We start from the raw sequence: 19,574 nt of genomic DNA on the forward strand, positions 1-19,574 counted from the left end.
CCTTCGATACAATACCCCACTCGGGTATCATTGAAAAACTCATCAGCTTAAATGTTAACCCATACATCACAAGATGGGTTGCAAACTGGCTGAGTGACAGAACCCACAGGGTCAGAGTTGCTGGCGCCATGTCAGACTCAAAGCCTGTCACAAGTGGTGTACCACAGGGCTCAGTCCTGGGCCCACTCTTGTTTGGCATCTACTTTTCAAGTACAAGCAAACACAGGAGGGTTATGGCTGACAAAGTTTGCAGATGACTGCAAACTGGGCCATAGTAGAAAACACATCTGACACAGATATCCTTCAGAAGGGTCTCACAGAAACGGATAACTGGTGCCAGAGCCATGGCCTAAAGTTAAATGCCAAAAATGCATAGTCATACCCGGGAAAAACAAGGTTACCCCTAGCTACCAAATAGGTGGCAATCCACTGAGCACAGAACAAGTTATCAGGGACCTGGGGACCCAGGTTGATAGTAGTCTGTCATTCGACACCCATGTAGCTAAAGTACTTAGGAAGACCTTCTACATTGCCCACCTTATCATGAAGGGATTCTCATCTAGATCAAGGGAGGTCATGGTCTCCTATACTCATCACTCATCAGACCAATGATCGAGTACAATGCCCCATTCGAATGTATCTGACCAGACACTTGCAGCAGCTGGAGAGGCCACAAAAGTTCCTCACCAAAAGGATAAAGGGTCTCAAACATCTGTCCTATGCTGCCCGACTGAAAGAACTCCAGCTCTATTCAGTCGCCACCGCTTGCTCAGAGGTGACCTTTGCCTAACATACAAGGCCATGTCAAACCCAGATTTGATGAATATGCTTCACCTCAAAAAATCTAGATCCGTCAGAGCCACAAGGGCTGGAGACTTAAACCTCGACACGGCTATTAATAGGACGTGCTGGAGGGATAGATTCATCACCCAAAGACTCCCTATGCTGTGGAATAAAATCCCGGTATATGTGAGGCAGAGCACCTCGCTGGCCTTGTTCAAGAGAAATCTTGACCAATGGATGGGAGATCGCAGATATACCCCAGGGATTACCTCAGTGTCACTGCTCGACAGAGGCACAGCAAAATAATGGGTATAGTTCCCCATACTAAAGGGGTGGCATAAGCCACAAAACTATGGGCTAGGCTTGTAAATGCCCTCGGGCAGATAGCCTAGTATGAACCTATGAACCTAAGATCTATGTCTGGAGTTCACCAAGCCATTGTCAACTGCTGGAACACCTGAGAATCCAATTTCCACTCGTTGGGGTCCACAATATGTCTGCTCAAAACATCTGCTAGGGAGTTCTGTGCTCCTGGCAGAAACCGAGCTTGAAGAGAAAAGTGCAAACTTAGAGCAGTCTCCCACAAAATCATTGCTTGTCTGCAAAGAGGGTAAGAATGTGTTCCCCCCTGCTTATTGATGTACCACATGACTGTAGTGTTGTCTGTTTGAATCAACACCTGTCCTGGCTGGAGTAGGCCCTTGAAAGCCAACAGAGCAAACTGAACTGCTAGCATCTCCATGTTGATATGCAAATGCTGTAGTCTGGGAGGCCACGTGTCTTGAATCCATTTCCCATTGAAGTGTGCTCCCCAAGCCAGTTCTGAGGCATCCGTCGTTATGATCGGACTCGCCTCTGGTCGGGTCACAGAGAGTCCCTTGTTTAGGTGACATTCCTGTGCCCACCACAAGAATTCCTTCTGGATGCAAGGTATTATCCGAATGACAGTGTCCAAAACGTGGCAGTGTTGAGTCCATACACTTTTGAGATACCAGTGAAGCTTCCTCATATGCAGTTTGGCATTGGGAAGTACTAGGATGCAAGATGCCATGAACCCCAACAAGGCTTGTAGGACTGTCCTTGCAGTCAGCCTGGACTGTACTGATAATTGCTGAAAGTATAGGTGAAGAGTTCTTTGTCCGGGGTCAGAAAAGCCATCTGAGAGGCTGTATTCAGTCTCACACCCAGAAAGCACATGTCCTGAGAGGGTACTAGACTGGACTTTATTTCGTTCACAGAATACCCTAGGCATCTTAAAACTGCCATTACATACTGCAGATGCTGAAGTAACTTGTTTTTGTCTTGAGCAAGAATCAGGCAATCGTCCAGATAAGGATAAATTTGAATTCCCCTCAGTCTGAAGAATGCTATGACAGGGGCCAGAACCTTCGTGAACACCCTGGCAGTAGATAAACCAAAGGGCAATGCAGAGAACTGATAATGAGAAGTACCAGCCCGGAAACGCAGAAACCTCCTGCAACTGGGCCTGATAGGAATGTGAAGATAGGCCTCTTTGAGATCCAGAGTTACCATCCAGTGATCTTTGCCTAGCATAGGCAGAAGTTGCTGTAAAGTCAACATCTTGAACTTTGGAATGTCTAGGTATGTATTGAGAATGGACAAATCCAGAATTGGCCTCCAAGAATTCCATTTCTTTGGTACTAGGAAAAGGCGAGAGTAAAACACTAGGCCTACTTCGGAAGGAGGAACCACCTGGATTGCTCCCAGCTGTAAAAGCAAAGAAATTTGTTCCTGCGCCTCCAGCCTTTGCTGAGGAGGTACGTCTGGCATGCCTTTGAAAGGAGGAAAAGTGTGGAAATAAAACTTGTAGCCTTGATTTATTATGTCCAACACCCATTTGTCCTGGGTGACCAAATGCCAATTCTGTTTGAAAAGAGCCAACTTTCCCCCTAGAGGAGCTGCCAGACAAGAGGGGTCTGGCAGCTGAAAATACAGGTCATTGGGTCTGTTTACGAAAGAGCTGACCCCTGCCCTCACCAGAAGATTGTGCAGGAGAACTCCAAGTCCTAGGTCTGAAGGAACCCTGAGCTTGAACTTTACCCCTACCACGTCTAGACCTGCCCCTGGACTGAAAATCCGAAGAAGGGTAGGACCACCCTTTTGCAGGCCAATTCCTGCTAAATTTAGGGGGCTGCACTTGCAAAAAGTCCTTAACCGTCTGCATCAACTTAGCTTTCTCTTCCATCTTTTTCAAAACTGACTCCACAGGAGAACCAAAAAGAACTTCAGATTGAAGAGGAGCATCCAAAATCCGAGCCTTCACATGCTCTGACAAATTTTGATCCTTAAGCCAGGCATGCCTGCGAATCACTGAACCAGTAGCAGCCACCCTGGAAGAAGCCTGAATAGCATCAAAGCCACACTGCAAGGAATGTTTACCAACTTGATCAGAAGCATGAACCAAGTCTTGCAATTCTTTGCACTCTATACCCTCAGATAAGGCATCTACCTTAGATTTCAATTGACCTAACAAAAAGTTCTGATATTTCAACATATGAAATTGGCAATTTAAAGCCCTCATAGCTAACGCAGAAGAGGTGTACACTTTTTTACCCCACCTATCCAAAGCTCTAGAATCTTTGTCCAAAGGCACCGGATTCTTAACCACAGAAGCCTTAACACCCTTAGGCCCTTGAATAAAGGTTTCTGGATCAGCCCTAGGACTCTTATACAAATATTTATGAGCTTCAGGGACTCTGTAATACCTGTCTGGCTTGACAGGAGCAGGGGGTAAAGAATCAGGATTAAGAGAAGTCTCAGAAAAAACATCCTGAACAACATCTAAAACAGGGGGAATAGCTAAAGGCCTATGTTGTGGCAAAAACAGAAATTCCCTCAACCTCTTACGAGAATCCGAAAAATCCTGACCTTCCCACTTGAAATGCTCCCTCATGGAATGCAGGGTTTCAGAAAAGGAAAAATCCTCTGGAGGTGAAGCAGAAGGACAGGAATCCTCTGCCTCCGAATCTGAATAAGAAGGAAAATCCTGAATATCCTCAGCAGAGGACTCAGAATAATCAGAAGAATGCTCTATTCCTTCTAAATCCGTCTCCACCCTAGGCCTCTTCTCAGGAGGGGGCATAGAACCCCTAATCAAAGTAATCAAATCCTCTGCCATTTTCAACATGTGTTTTTTAGGAACAGAACCTGAAGAACTAGGGCTATGTCCCGAACCAGTAGGTCCAGATTTAGACATAGCAGGCCTTTAATCACTGAAGTAGAAGGCCTACTAACCTTTGTAAGGATGGAACCACAGAAACTTGAGAAGCCCCTCGCCTGGCCCAACTCTTGAGAGACCAACTCCTGTAAAAGTAAAGGCTCCCCCTGGGATTCAGCCGAGGCCTCGGCTGGATCCACAGATTCAACCGTGGTTTCCATAGAACAGGGGTCCAACGGACTCCTCCGTTTAGACCTTAAAACTTTCTTTCCTCTTTTCGCGGTAGCGGGCGCCGGAGTATCCGACGGCATGTTGTAGTTACACCGCTTACGAAAACAAGCCTAGCACAGTCTAATCACGCTTAATGGTGCGCTTATTAAATCTAGCGCAAAAGCGACACCCTACAACGTCATGCTCAGGCCCCAAGCAAGGAATGCAAAGAGAATGGTAGTCCCTATGAGGTATCAGTTTCCCACAAGAAATACAATTATTAACTTTTTCTGACACCCGGATTAACTGAAGCAAGAAAAGACAAAAGTTTTCCCCAACGGGGTACTTAGCCCAACTTGGTCTTCGGTCTGAAACTCGAAAAAGAAAATTTCAGAACGCCAACGGCACTTGCAAACGCTGCTTCTGCTTCGGACCACGCGGCAAGAAAGACTGAGGATATGACGTCGGTCATGCGCTTAAGTACTACTACGTACTGATGTCAGCACCGGGTGACCATGACCGACGTCAGCCTAATCCTTTGGTATTCGGGCCGACCGAGGACAGCGGACTACCCACAGGTTAAGACTGCAGCAATGTGAGACGAAGAACATCTATGCTAAGCCAGTTAAAAAAAACACAAAAAACTTTGAGCTAAATTGCACACTCCCTCCCAGTCATTAGGCTACAGTCCCTCCTTTGGCATCAGATAAAAAAGCTTTTCCACTTAATTATGTAGAACTTTCTGGTACTTGGCCTCCTGTCCTCCTCCATAATGTTAAGTAAGTCTTTGCAATGGAAGCATAACCTTCCAAACATATCAATGGTAGACCTTTAACAATCAAAACCCAGAAACATCGATGCACAAAGGATAGAAAACCACAACCCAAAAGTACAGCACTAAGTTACACTTGCCCATAACAGTTGACATTCAATTTCTTCACTGCTGCAGCAGCCTGAGGAGTTGTATTCTGCCAAGGATGCAGCAGCTGGCTAGCTTTCAACCCCCACCTCCCCAAACTGTCAATCTGGCTGCATTTTGGAGGGAGCTATTTTAACAGCCAGAGTGACGAAAAATATTCAGGAACTCATCCTCAACTAAACCAAGATATAAATATTACCTAACTTTCTATCCCACTAGAACTATATACAGCAAGGAGTGTTGTGGGTATAGCTACTGCAGCAGTGACAAATTCAAATATCTACCATTACGGTTAAGTGAAACTTACCCAACTGTACTACAGTCATCATTCTCACTGCTGCAGTAGCCTATGGGTAGACTACTTCAGCTTATTCAACCTGGGAGGAAGGAAGGCTATGGGTCCAGGAGGCTCCTGGCAAATGGTACCTGCAGGACCTGTTCTATAACTGGAAAAGGAATCAAGTTTGCAGTGATTTGTAAATGTATGGCTAGAGGACCAAGGTGCGGCCTCTAGAATGCTTTTACAGTCCATCTCTACTGCTTGGAATGGATTTGCCACAGTGAGACTAACAAAACATTAACAGTAGAAGACAACCACTTGGAAACATATACTCAAGCTGACTTTACTTAATCCCAGCATAGGAAACCTAGCTGGTTAGCTTTCTGAAGGACTTGGTTCTGTTAAAATAGTACCACAGTCATTCATGCACATCCAAGGTGTGTAGAATCCTCTCCACTGTTTTTAAGACATGAACAGAAAACTGGGAGACTAATGGCATGATTCAATGTAAACTTTGAAACTACCTTGAGCATGAAAGAGCAGTGTGCCTGCATGCAGAGTAATCCCATCTTTGTCAGAAAAACAGAATTCTTCCAACATGACAGCTTGCCACCCAGATGCTGTCTGAGCAATAAGAAAAGCAGTTTTTCAAGTGATAAACCTTATGCCTGCCGGACTGGCAAATTCAAAGGGCAACAGTTTTTCCATCACAAAACAGATTCTGAGGAGGAGGAACCTAACAAGGAGGTCTCGGGTGTAAAACTCCTTTTAGAAACTGTTTCACTATAAACACTGAAGAGGAGTAAATGGGCAGACAGGCTGAAATGGACTCGAGATGAACCTTGAGGAATAAAGGTAGGCCAGACTCTTGCATAAACACTAATGGTACAAAACTCCTGATGGGTTCCTGGTTAACTGCTAGGTACCTATTACCAATATAGGCTTTTCTAGTAGCATACTTTGCCTTCCTCAGTACCTGCTGCATGCTGTTATGAAACCGGTGCCTAAAAGGTGTCAAAACTGAATAATCCCGACAGTCAGAGTTGTTTAATGATGTGATGTATCCAACTCCCTTTAACTTGTGTGAGCAGATCCAATCTAAGGAAGCTTGTGGTAACAAATTTTTCCTGGGCCAGAAGGGAGTCGTCACATTTTCTGGAGTCTTTCTGAATTATAATTACCACAGAAATCACTGCTGGAAAGGGTGGAAAACATATAGAAACAATCCCTCAAAGTGAATGAAAGAGCATCTGTTTCCAGGCCTGTATGTACAGAGTCATGGAACAGAATCTGTTTAATAGTCTGATTTGCAGAAGGCTAACTAATCTACCTGAGGTGATCCACACACAGGGTTCAATTCACGAAGACAGCTTTGCTTTGAGTTTCTGCTTGTGAGGGTCTACTCAGGACCTTCTTTAGCTTGTCTGCCACTATGTGTTGCTCTGACATTATGCAAGATGCCTGAAGAGTTACGAAGTGCTGAAAGGCCAACTCCCAAGCTACCAATTCCAGTCAGGACAGACTGGACGACCTGGTTCTCTATACTGTTTACGTATCTCATCAGTGTGGTATTGACTAATGATCTGGAGGGGACCAGATTCCCAAAGATGATGTAGAGACTATCACATGAATCACAGCCACCATTTCTTTGATACTGATGTGGTTTTGGTCAGTCTGAACTCTTTCACAGTCCTTGCCCTTTTACTGCCCTTGAAACTGGCTCCCCAAGCAAAATCTGGGGACTCTCAAGCGATTTCTCCAACACAGTTTCGATTTTGTAAAGCTCAAGACTGGAATTCGAAACTCTAGAGGATGACTCTGAGGTACCACTGAAAATCTCTCATATATAAGCAAGCAAAGGGAATTGTAAGAATAGTAGAATCCATGAGGTCTAGTATCCCAAGAAATTCTCTGGCAGTAGCTCGAGACTGGCAAGAAAAGTTCAGGTAGACTTCCAGATACAAATCCACCTTGCAGACAGAAACCCTTTTGTATCACTGTGTCCATTAGGCAAAGTAGAAACATAATCCTGTGTGACACTGAGGATTTTTGCATGTGTATCTAGTTTAGAATAGAATAAAACCTGTGTCAATGACCACTGGATAAGACGCTGCAAAACAACAAACAAAAATGTGGATACCTTGCAATTTGCAGTGACCACCACTAAAGCTAGACATGTCAACACTCTTGGTGCAGTGGACAACCCAAAGGTTAATAATGTGACCCAGAGACACAATTTGAGAAATATTTTAAAGTTGCTTGCTACTGGGATGCGATGAGCAACTCTGAAGTCTAAGGTTACAACAACACTCTGACCTTGGACCAGAGCCAATACTGTCTGTAGAATTCAGGATGCTGACCCTTCAATCTTCATTAAACAGAATAGATAGATCCAAAACTGGTCTCCAAGAGTTTGCAAACAGAGTAAAAGCCCTTTTCTACTTCTTCTGCAGAAACATGCTCGTGACTTTCTTCCAACATGTACTGGAACACTTGGGGAAACAATTGACAGTTTAAGAGGGATTCACCTAAAAGGAGGGGGCTTTTCAACCAGTCAAGTTACCCCACTGGATCACTTTCAAAACCCATTTGTCTGAAACAATCTGCTGCAAACTGGGAGGATCAGATTCTGAGAGAGAGAGAGAGAGAGAGAGAGAGAGCATGGAAGAGAGAGATATGCAGGGGAAGAGGATGTGGGAAGGTGAATGGGTTTCTGGCATAGTCACTCTGAGGGGGCAACTGACCCTTTTTTCGAAAAATTCCTTGCTTTTTCAGATTACCATCCTCCTCCTACCACCTCTTTGGAGTCTGTTAACAGAAGAAACTATTTACTTGTTTTGTATTTTAGATTGAAAGAAAAGAAACCTGGACCTGAAAACTCTACTCATCTCATCACATTGCTAGAGGGAATGGGAAACAGCACAAATTTGCACATTTTTTTTTACAAAGAGAAATCACTTCTCTTATCAGAATGAAACTATTTTTCCTAGGAACATCCTTGGAGGAAGAGTAGGGGAAGGCATCACCCAGAGCAAGAGGTCTCCCTTCAGACCTGTTGCTCGTCCAGTCAGGATAAAACAGACGTATATGCAAACACATCACAAATGAGGTTAAATAACTTGTACGCTAATTGGCTATCATACACACAGATGTTCACACTCTAGCTGTACTCTCAAAATGGCACTGAAGCTAACACATGCTCATTTATATGCACGTTCAGTCCTTGGGAAATGCTTCTTAAAGGCACAGCACACTTGTTATTCTACATCCTCTCTCGGAGAAATCAGTCATGCAATAATGATGACACTGACTGATATGCAATTAAAACAGAAATAATTTTCATCATGCAATTATAAAAAAGCTAGATACATGTATGATAGTCTCTGCTGACTGTTCAACTTAAGGAACATCAGGAATATCATCAGGAAGAGTGGTACGAGACTAGGCACGCTCTTGAACAGGAACGCTGTCTGGATTGCTCTGAGATTTAGAGTCTACATCACAGGAACAATGCTGCAATATTGGTTCTGTTACAGGAAGATGCCTGTGATTTCTCTTGTGCTCCACACCCTCGGATTTCACAAAACAGGATCTCGGCTCTGCACATATACTTGTTACTTGACCAACCCGGTCAAAACCTTTTCCCGTTTGTATTCTCATTGTCTGTCTTTTCAATGGACGAAGAAATCTGCTCGATTCATCATAACTGGACTTCTGGAAAGATCACTTTCTGAATAATTGGGCTCCGATTGCTTTGTTGTTTTTAGCTTTAGGTCTCAAAAACTGGAACCGATATGCAATGCTGTTCTGGTTTGCCTGGATAGAAGTCTGTGAGCAGGTGAGCCAAATGTATAGTCACTAAACATATTTTGGAGATTAAGTAAAGTAAAAAAAACATCGGTATTACCATGCTTTGACTTCTCAAGTAATTGCTTTGCACTCTGTACTGCATGTTCAACTAGAGGATTTGACTGCAAATATTCTGGACTAATAGCAACATGTACAAAGTCCCACTCTCTTGCAAATTTCTGTAACAACCGACTGGTAAATTGAGTACCATTGTCAGAGATTAACTTTGTGGACTGCCATGGACTGAAGAATGTTTTAACTTAGTAATACCAGCAGAAGTAGTTAGATTGGGTAGTAGACTGATAAACTGCTGTGGACTGAAAAATTATGTTTTAACTTGGTAATAACAGAAGTGGAAGTTAGATTAGGTGGCAGATTGATCTCAAACCAATTCGAATAAGAGCCTACCAGTACTAAGTAATGTTGACCATTCTACTCAAATATGTCAGTGGCTGCTATTGACCAAGGTAGTTCAGGGACTTGACTTTAGCTGAAGTGGTTCTTTTTGCAAATGCGGTTTAGTACTATTACATACTGAACAAGATGAAAGTACTTTCTCAAGGTCTTTTGCTACAGAAGTCCAAAATACTAGTCTTTTCGCCCTTCTTTTGGTAGCTTCGGAACCTGGTTGACCACTATGTAAAATATCGATACGTTCTTTTAAGGAAGCAGGAACAATTCTAGGACCTTTGAAAATAGTGCCACCTTCCTTCAGCATCTCATCGCTGTCAGGAAATGTTGCACTTCAGGTGGTACACTAGATTGCTTTGATGGCCATCCAACACTGATGTAGTGATCGAGCTGGATCAGTTTTTGTATGATCTCGTAGCTCATCAAGTCTAGTGGTAGAAAAATGATGCACTTACATCACAAAGTCAAAATGGTCTGTGTCAAGCTGTTCCATTGTATTTCTGGGCGATCTGGATAAGGTATCAGCCAGATAAAGAAGTTTGCCTTTTGTATAGACCATTTTAAAGTTGTACTTTTGCAATTTAAGCATCATCCTTTGTAATCTTGCTGGAGCTGAATGCATTGACTTTAAAATGGTGACTAGAGGTTGATCAGTTTCAATCTGAATTTCGACCATTGACATAATCATGAAACTTGGAACATGCAAACACCACTGCCAAAAGGTCTCTCAATATGAGCATATTGCATTTCAGTTTGGGTAAGTGTTCTAGATGCATAGGCTACTGGCCTGACCTCTTGAAGAATAACTGCACCTAAACCAAATTTTGAAGCATTGCAGGAAGGTGTTACTGGTTTGTTGACATCATAGTATCTGAATGTTGGTGAAGTATCAATTTTCTGTAAGATCTTCAAATGGTTCCTGGTCCGTTCTAGCCATAACCATGTAACATTTTTACGTGTGAACTCTCTCAAAGGCACTGTGAACTCATTGAAATCTGGTATAAACTTGCCTAAATCGTTGACCATACCAAGAAATTGTTGTAGAACTTGTACATTATCTGGTGCTGGCATCTCAAGAACAGATGCATCCTTGGATGGGTCTGGGCTCAAACAAATGTCCTACCTATGTAACTTCAGGTGGTCTGTTTACTTCATGTGCTCTGTGTAGAACTCTCAAGATTTCTATCATGGTCTGCTTCTCTATTGCCTCCAACCAATAACTCATCTACTATTATGGCACAAGGATAACCTGAAAAAATTTGTTCCACTGCACGCTGGAAGACTTCACTTGCAGAGTTTATTCCAAATGGCATCTTGAGGAATCTACATCTCCCAAACGGGGTACTGAATGTAATCAGTAGTGAAGATTTGCAATCCAGTATCTATTGCCAAAATGAACTATGCATCTAGGACAGAAAAAGCAGTGGCATTCAGCATTAGGGCTGCAACTTCAACTGTACGCATAGGATGATGCAGTCGCTTTAATACTTTGCTTAAATCTTCTAATTTCATAGAATACACAACTGGAAGTTTGCTCAACTTGTCATTGAAAACAGCATCCTCTGAAAAAATAGTGGTACTGAAGCTGGAACATGTGCTTATCTGATGAACTTGTTTGGGAAAAGAAAGCAGATTCATTCTCAAACTGTCTCCGAGATCCAGTAATGACTGCACAGGTGTTTGGACTACACAGAATAGACTAACAGCTCTTGGCCACAAAACATGAAAGCACTACTGAGCCTTCGGTTTGAATTTCTTCACCTCCATAAGCAACAAGTTTCACACAACTGGTCACATTTAGTTGTTCACCAGCTCTCACTTTAGCAAAAGTATCTGCAGGCATAACATTACACTTTGAACTAGTGTCTACTTTGAGCTCGGTGGATTTACCGCTGATTAGGACAGTACAAAACGCTTCATTCTTTGCCAATAAATCTACTGCACCAATCCTTTCACCAACTACTGATACAACAGTACATAAAAAGCAGTCTGTTGCAGGTCTACTTGATTAAGTTGCTTTTCTGAATGACCCTTCTTTACAACTGTGTGAGGCCTACTTGATTTACAAAATCTTTGAAAATGATAATATTTCTTACATTTCTGGCATTGCTGACCAAATGCTATGCACTTCTCTTTTAGACACATGACTGGCACCACAAATGTGTCAGTTAACAATAAAGCTTGATTTGGGTTTTGCTGATTCACCCTTGTACTGTACTGAGCAACCTTTGTTCTGTACTGAGCATACTCCCTTAGCTGAACTAGTCTTAGAACTTGCTGGAAGATTACAGGTTTTACTTGGACATCCTGCAGGGGCTGCAGATGATGTGCTTAGGCCTGTTTGCTGGAAGATTACAGGTTTTACTTGGACGTCCTGCAGGGGCTGCAGATGATATGCTTAGGCCTGCTTTTAACAGTCACATGTTGCATACCATCTACATTTGCTCTGGAGCCTGCTGAAACCATGTTCTTATTACTTGCAAGCATGTGTGCGCCTTTCTGTAACTTCATGGATTTGACAGATCTCAATGGCTTTGCTCAGTGTTAAATCACTGTCATTAAGCAAAATCTTTCTCACAGCAGCACTATTAATACCACACACAAGCCTGTTCCTTTAACAACTCATCTTTTAAAAATCACCAAACTTATAAGTTTTAGCTTTGTTTCTCAGGTCAGTAATGTAAGCTGCAAATGTTTCTCTTTGCTTTTGATCTCTTGTGTAAAACAAATGCCTCTCTAATGTAATATTATTCTGCGGGTTACACACATTTCTCTGAATTTGTGCTTCAAACAGTCGGGGTCTACCCCTGATTCAGCTGCACAACAATACGAGATTCACTTTCACACGCTGCTGGTGCATATAAAAATTAACTTTCCTTTTCAATGGCCTCTGACCCTGCTAGGTTTAGCAAAATGAATGCCCTGGTGCATGCATCTTTTATCAGAATAAACTGCTTGTATAAATATATCATACTCTTGCTCAAATGTTCTCCAATTCTCTGCAATATTCTGATCAAATACAAATGGTAACTGTTTTCGAAATCAGTCTGCCATATCAACATATCTTACTGAAGACTTTTGCAAGTATGCACAAACATACAAACTTAGTAATGGCATACATTTCAGGCATATGTATAACTATGCCCAACAACACAACAAGCCTCTGTATAACTGAACTTTACAAAATAAGTTTCATGGGCACTGTGATACTCTTGAAATCACTTTACTGTAAAAGTCATTTACAGCATTTTAAGAAACATTTCAAATAATTGCACTGTGCGAATAAACTTGGCAGAAGAAGCTGAGAGGAAGAAACATTTTGAAGTAACTGCACTTTGCGAATAAACCATTTTGAAATAATCACTTTGTGAATAAACTGGGCAGAAGCTCAGAGTGAGAAGCACTTCAAAGTAACTGTACTTTGTGAATAAATAGTACACAACTCACTGAAATTCCACCCAAATAGCTGCACTTTGCCAAATAACTCTGTACAGTGCAAGAAACACTAAAGGCGGCACTCTGTGAATAGACATACCCATGCACAAGAAACTTTTCAAAATGGCTGTATTTGACTGCACTAAATAGTTGCACTTTGCACACAAACTCTTCAGAATAAATGCACAGTAATAAACATTCACTGTAAGCACTTTTACACACTTTGAAACACTTTGAGGAATTCTAGTCATGCTATTCAAGGCTTCAATCAATGCAAAACAGTAGTTTTGCCAAAATACAGCAATTTGCCTAAACATGCATTCGCCTGGTTTTATTTATGAATAATTTGCTCTTTTTGCCCATTAGACTTAAAACTAGCACAAGTATAAACATGCTCATTTGCAATTTTGAGGTATTTTTGAACCCTTTATGTAACTTTTCTGATGCAGGTTTTATCAAATAATTTCAAACATCTCGTCCGATTAAAGGAGCTTTTTATGCTTCTCATTTGCTTAATAAACTTTTCCGCCCTATTTGTTTGCTTAATAATGCGTTTTGTGCCCCTGTAATGCTCTCTCTTTTTTTTTAATAGAAGAAGCGTTCAAGCAATTTATCATTACCCTTGGCTGGTTTCTGGCTCCTTTTTTGCTCTCTGTTCACTTAGTTTGCCTACACAGTTAACTCTGCACCTCGTGGCTCTGGAAAAGCAGTTGCTGGAATCACGGTTCCGACACCATGCCGCTTGTCCGGTCAGGATAAAACAGGGTTCCCTTCAAGCAGCTTTATTAAATACAAACACATCAGGAATGAGGCTAAGTAACTAACTTATAAACTAACTAGCTTTCAGACAGATGTTCACACTCTAGCTGTGCTCTCAAAAATGGCACTGAAGCTAACATGTGCTCGCTATTTATATGCATGCTCTGTCCTTGGAAATGCTTTTTAAACGTACACTTGTTATTCTACAAAACCCACCTTAGGGTCTCCTGCACCCAAAATGGATAATTCTCCCATGCTCACATCAGCCACCAGAACAGCTGAAGAGAACAAGTCTGACCATCTGGATCCACAGAAGAGGGCAAGACCACACCAGAGGCAATTACAGGAAACCAGAAAGTGGTCTGAGGAAAGTACAGTTTTGTACCTACCATAAATGTAGATGTCCGATAGGTATGCATCTGCAGTCATAACATATGGGTTGTCCTGCCTCAGGCAGCCCTTCGGTCGGCCGGATTCCAAAGTCTGGATCTGGCCTCGGCTGATGTCGCACTTTCCCCGACGTCAGAGCTTCTGGGGTATAAAGGCATCAGCAGACGCCATTTTCCTCAGTGTTTCTTGCCCCAGATGCCAGGTGCCCTCCAGGAAGGCTAAATTTGGAGAAAAGTTGAAAATTCCAAATAGTAGCAAACAATATATATATATATATATATATACATACATATATATACATACAAACAAATACACCATAATAGATTCCCCCAGCTAGCTGAAAGAGGGGTAAACACCCTAGGAATACCACAGAGGGGAAGGAGGGTGGGTAATCCTGACTGCAGATGCATACCTATCGGACATCTACATTTATGGTAGGTACAAAACTGCACTATGTCCTTCAAGGATGCATCTGCAGTCATAACATATGGGTAGAATACCATAGCCAAACTGGGGGAGGAGGTACTAAGATAAGGATGGTGTAGTTAAGATTCCCTGTAAAACTGCAGTTGCAAAACCTGCTCGGGATCTGGAGTATAAAGGTAGATTGTAATGCTTGGCAAATGTATGCACGGAGCTCCAAGTAGCAGCTTCTAAAATGTCCTTGGTAGCCACCCCTCGTAGGAAAGCTGTAGTGGTGGCTGTGGCTCTTGTGGAATGAGGCCTGATATTTTCAGGAGCTGTCTTTCCATGAAAAGAGTAGCAGAAACGAATGCAATTTCCTATCCATTTTGAAATTGTCTGTTTGGAAATTGCTTTTCCTTGCACTCCAGTTGCATATGCTACAAAAAGTTGGTCAGTTTTCTGCTGGTTTTAGTTCTGTCCAGATAGTAGCGTAGTTGTCTGTGTACATCCAAGGTGTGCAATAGTCTTTCCCCCTTGTTCTGTGGGTTAGGGAAGAACGTAGGCAGATGAATAGCTTGGTTCAAGGATACCCTGGATACCACCTTTGGCATGAAAGTAGGATTGGTTCTCAGAGACACTCTATCCTGGTGAAAAATAAGGAAAGGCTGCACTGCCATTAATGCCTGTAACTCGGATACTCTTCTTGCTGAAGTGATTGCCAGAAGGAAAGCAGTTTTCCAAGATAAAAACTGTAAGTCTGCTGATGCTGCTAGTTCAAAAGGGGGTAGTGTTAATTTTTCCAGCACAAAATTGAGATCCCATGCAGGCAGAGGGGGTCTCCTTGGAGGTTTTACATTTTTGATCCCTCTTAAAAATTGTCTGAGGAGGGTGAGAGAAGATAGGAGGATCCATATTGTACTCTGCTGAAATTGCTGAAGCATGAATCTTAATGGAAGAATAGGACAGGCCATTGTGGAACAGTTCTGCTAAGTATTCTAGGATGTGTGCTAGGTTTGCCAGTGTGACATCTGTACCCTTTGATGTGCTCCAAATGAGGAATCTCTTCCATTTAGCTGAGTATGTCTTCCTTGTGGAGGGTCTGCGAGCCTCCAGGATAATGTCCTTGACCCTCTGAGATAAGACAGTTTGGTTTTGTTTTAAACAATTTTCCAGGCAGTTAGCTGCAGTGTTTTCAAGTTTGGATGCAGGGTCTTGAAGTTGTTCTGCGTTAGAAGAGGCGGCCATAGGGGTAGAGGCCATGAGTTCGCCCGAGACATGCTTCTCAGTAGCGGATACCAGTGCTGCCTTGGCCAGTCTGGAGCTATTAGTATCACCTTTGGCTGTTCCTCCCTGATCTTCAGTAGAACTTTGTACAGCAATGGTAGAGGTGAGAATGCATACACTGTTAGGGCATTCCAGCTGAGAGATAGTCCACCCTCCAGGCTTGTGGGTGGTATATCCTTGAGCAGAATTTCTTCAGTTGGTGGTTGAGTGGGGAGGCGAACAGGTCTATCTCTGGCATTCCCCATTTGTTTGTTATGAGTTTGAAGATGTCTGGATGCAGCATCCATTCGTGAGCATCCGTGGTAGTTCTGCTTAAGTTGTCTGCAAGTGAATTCTCTTTTCCTGGTACGAATTTGGCCTGCAGCTGGATGTTGAGATTCAGGCCTAGGTGCCACAGATCCATTGCCATCCGGCATAAAGGGTAGGAATGCGTGCCTCCCTGTTTATGTACCACATGACTGTGGTATTGTCTGTCCTTATCAGCAGATGTCCTTGCTGGAGGAATGGTTTGAATGCCTCGATTGCATGCTTCACTGCCAGCATCTCCTTTAGGTTTATGTGCAAGTTTAGTTGGTCTCGAGACCATAGGCCTTGGATACACTTGTCCTCCATGTGTGCTCCCCATCCTAGGTCTGAGGCGTCCGTGGTGATGGTTTGCCTTGGTTGTGGTTTGTTGAAAGGCAACCCTCTGTTGGACTGGCAGGCCTGAGCCCACCACAAGAATTCCTTTTTCAGGCATGGAATGATTGGTATCATGGTTTCTAGACTGTGCCTGTGCCGAGACCATACATTCCTTAGGTACCATTGTAATTTCCTCATATGCAGCCTGGCATGCGGGATCAAGATTATGCAGGATGCCATGTAACCCAGGGCCTGCAGGGCTTTCCTTGCAGTAAGCTGAGCTTGTCTTGTCAGAGCCATGAAGTAGTCTGGGAGTTGTTTTTGTTTTTCTTCTGTGAGAAAAGCCATCTGAGTTATTGTGTCCAGATCCGCTCCCAAAAATGTTATCCTTTGGGATGTTGACTGTGTATCCCAAGGCCTGTACAGGTGTATGACATAGGCCAAATCCTTTATTAGTTTTGTCTTGTTGTCCGTTTGTATTAGGCAGTCGTCCAGGTATGGCTAGATTTGAATTCCCTGAAGCCTGCAATGTGCAATTACTGATGCCAGGCATTTCGTGAATACTCTGGGCGCAGTAGATAAGCCAAAGGGCAATGCTGAGAACTGGTAATGCTCTGATCCTGCAAGAAATCTGAGGTGTCTTCTGCAATCTGGTCGTATAGGGAACGTGCAGGTATGCCTCCTTGAGATCTAGAGTCACCAGCCAAGACTCCTTGCCCAACATGGGAAGAAGTTGCTGTAGGGTCAGCATTTTGAATTTTGGCATAATGAGATATGTGTTTAGTGCGGACAAGTCGAGAATAGGCCTCCATTGGTTTTCTTTTCTTGGTACAAGGAATAGTCTGGAGTAAACTCCTTGGCCTTGTTCCATAGATGGTACCCTTTCTATCGCTTTCATCTGAAGTAAATTGTTGATTTATCTTAAAGCCTCTGGCTTCTGGTTTGGTGGAAGGTTTGGCATTCCGCTCCTTTTTGGTAAAGTGTGGAAGTGAAACCTGTATCCTTTGTCTATTGTTTGCAATGTCCATGTGTCTTTTGTAATGCAATGCCAGTTTTTTGAGAATAAAGCCAGCTTTCCGCCCAAGGGTGCTTCCAGTTGTTCCCTGGTAGGCGGAATCAGAGTCAAGTCATTGTGTCTGTCCTGTGGAAGTGGCTGTAGTGGCAGCTATGGCAGTACTCCTCTGGTTGGCAGGCTGCCATTGACGACCCCTGTAGGCACCCTTTGATTGACCTCTGCGTCTTGGGCGTCTATTCCTGCCCCTCTGTGCTCTGGAGGTATCTGGAAAGGACCAATTCTTTGAAGGCCAGTTTCTACTGAACCTCGGAGGTTGAACCTGCAGAAGATCCTTTACTGTTTGCACAGATTTTGCTTTTTCTTCCACTTTCTTTAGAATCTCCTGTGCAGGGGAGCCAAATAAACTTTGTTTCTCCATTGGAGCATCTAGTAGTTTAGCCTTGACATGGTCTGGCAAGGATTGCTCTTTTAGCCAGGCATGCCTCCGAATTACTGCCCCAGTCATAGCTGATCTAAATGAAGCCTCCAGTGCATCATAGCCACATTTTAAGAAGTGATTACTGACCTGCTGAGAGTTGTGTACCAAATCCTGAAGGGACTTACTGTCTAAAGGTTCAGGAGAAGAAAGCTTTTTATTCAGCTGATCTAACAAATATTCCTGGTACTGTATCATATGGAATTGACAGTTTAATGCCCTGGCAGAAAGAGTAGCAGATGTATAAACCTTTTTACCCCATCTCTCTAATGCTCTTGACTCTCTTTCAGAGGGTAGGGGGTTTTTGGCAGTGGCAGCTGCAACACCTTTTGGGCCCTGAGAAATAGTTTCTGGGTCTGCAGCATGGGCTTTATACAAATGGAAGTGAGAATCCGGGACCCTGTAATATCTGTCAGGTTTGGCAGGGGCCGGGGGAAGAGAATCAGGGGCAGAACTGACATCATTATACGCATCATCAACTACAGTTAGCACAGGTGGTATGGCTAAAGGCCTATGCTGTGGCAAATGTAAAAATGTCCTTAATCTTTTTCTAGAATCAGAAAAATCCTGACCCTGCCATTGAAAGTGTTCCCTCATTGAGTGTAAAGTCTCCCCAAAGGAAAATTCTTCAGGAGGGGAGGCAGAAGGAATAGAGTCTTCTGCATCTGAATCCTCATAAGGTGAATATGGCCCTTCCTGATGGTCTGATAAATCGGATCCATCCGAGGAGTAATCAGAGGAGAGAGGTTCAGGGGGTTCAGTCCTAGGCCTTTGTCGGAGGAGGGTGGGAGGCCCTGTCTGGGTGAGGTTGGGAACCCCTAATCAAAGATATAAGGTCCTCAGCAAGGCTGAGAATCTGAGAACTTGAGGAAGGTCTCTGAGAAGTAGATTTGGCAGGTAAAGCTTTTGAAATTTTGGCAGCTTTAGCCCTGGAGAAGGCCTTAATAGACATAGAAGCAGGGGGCCTAGCTGCCCCACGTGCAGGAGTAGAAATGTCCAATGGAATGGTGTCGGACAATTCTTGTGCGCTTGTTTCTTCGGTAGGGATTTCTGAAGCCGACTCAGCCGGGGCCGCTCTGGCCTTGGTTGTCGGAGGTATGTTTTCGGCAGAAGTAAGAACCGAGGACTCTGTTTCAGCCGAAACAGAGACACTCGCGGTAGGCCTAACAGTGGTTTCAGCCGAAACCGCGGGCTGCGAGTGTCTGTCCTTTTCCTTGCGTTTTTTGGCCAAATGCGTAGTCGGAGTCTCCGACGGCATTTTATATGCAAAAGCGGATCCAAAAAACTCTTCTGCAAACTCCGACCGACGTCTAAGAGTCCGTCGGTTGAAGGAGGCACAGGCTAAATAAGTTGATACGTTGTGGTCTGGGCCTAAGCAAGGAAGGCAGTAAGAATGGAAATCCTTATGAGGTATTTGTTTCCCACAAGTTAAACAATTATTTACTTTGTCTGACATCGGCTGAGGCAAGAAAGAGTCCCCAACGGGGTACTTAGCTTTTTTAGAAGTCTTCGGTAGCTAAAATTTCTGGATCTGACCGACCGGCACTTGCGAACAGCTTC

At 43.4% G+C, this 19,574-nt stretch overlaps 1 protein-coding gene across 2 annotated transcripts in view; it reads right to left on the reverse strand.

The window, feature by feature from the left end:
• Nucleotides 1–19,574, reverse strand: part of APEX1 (apurinic/apyrimidinic endodeoxyribonuclease 1) — a 191,536-nt gene that overhangs the window by 17,960 nt on the left and 154,002 nt on the right. The window lies entirely within an intron of this gene.

Source organism: Protopterus annectens, chromosome 16.part0 (genome assembly GCF_019279795.1).
Source record: "Protopterus annectens isolate FY-2018-M chromosome 16.part0, PAN1.0, whole genome shotgun sequence".
Classification (NCBI taxonomy): Eukaryota; Metazoa; Chordata; order Ceratodontiformes; family Protopteridae; genus Protopterus; species Protopterus annectens.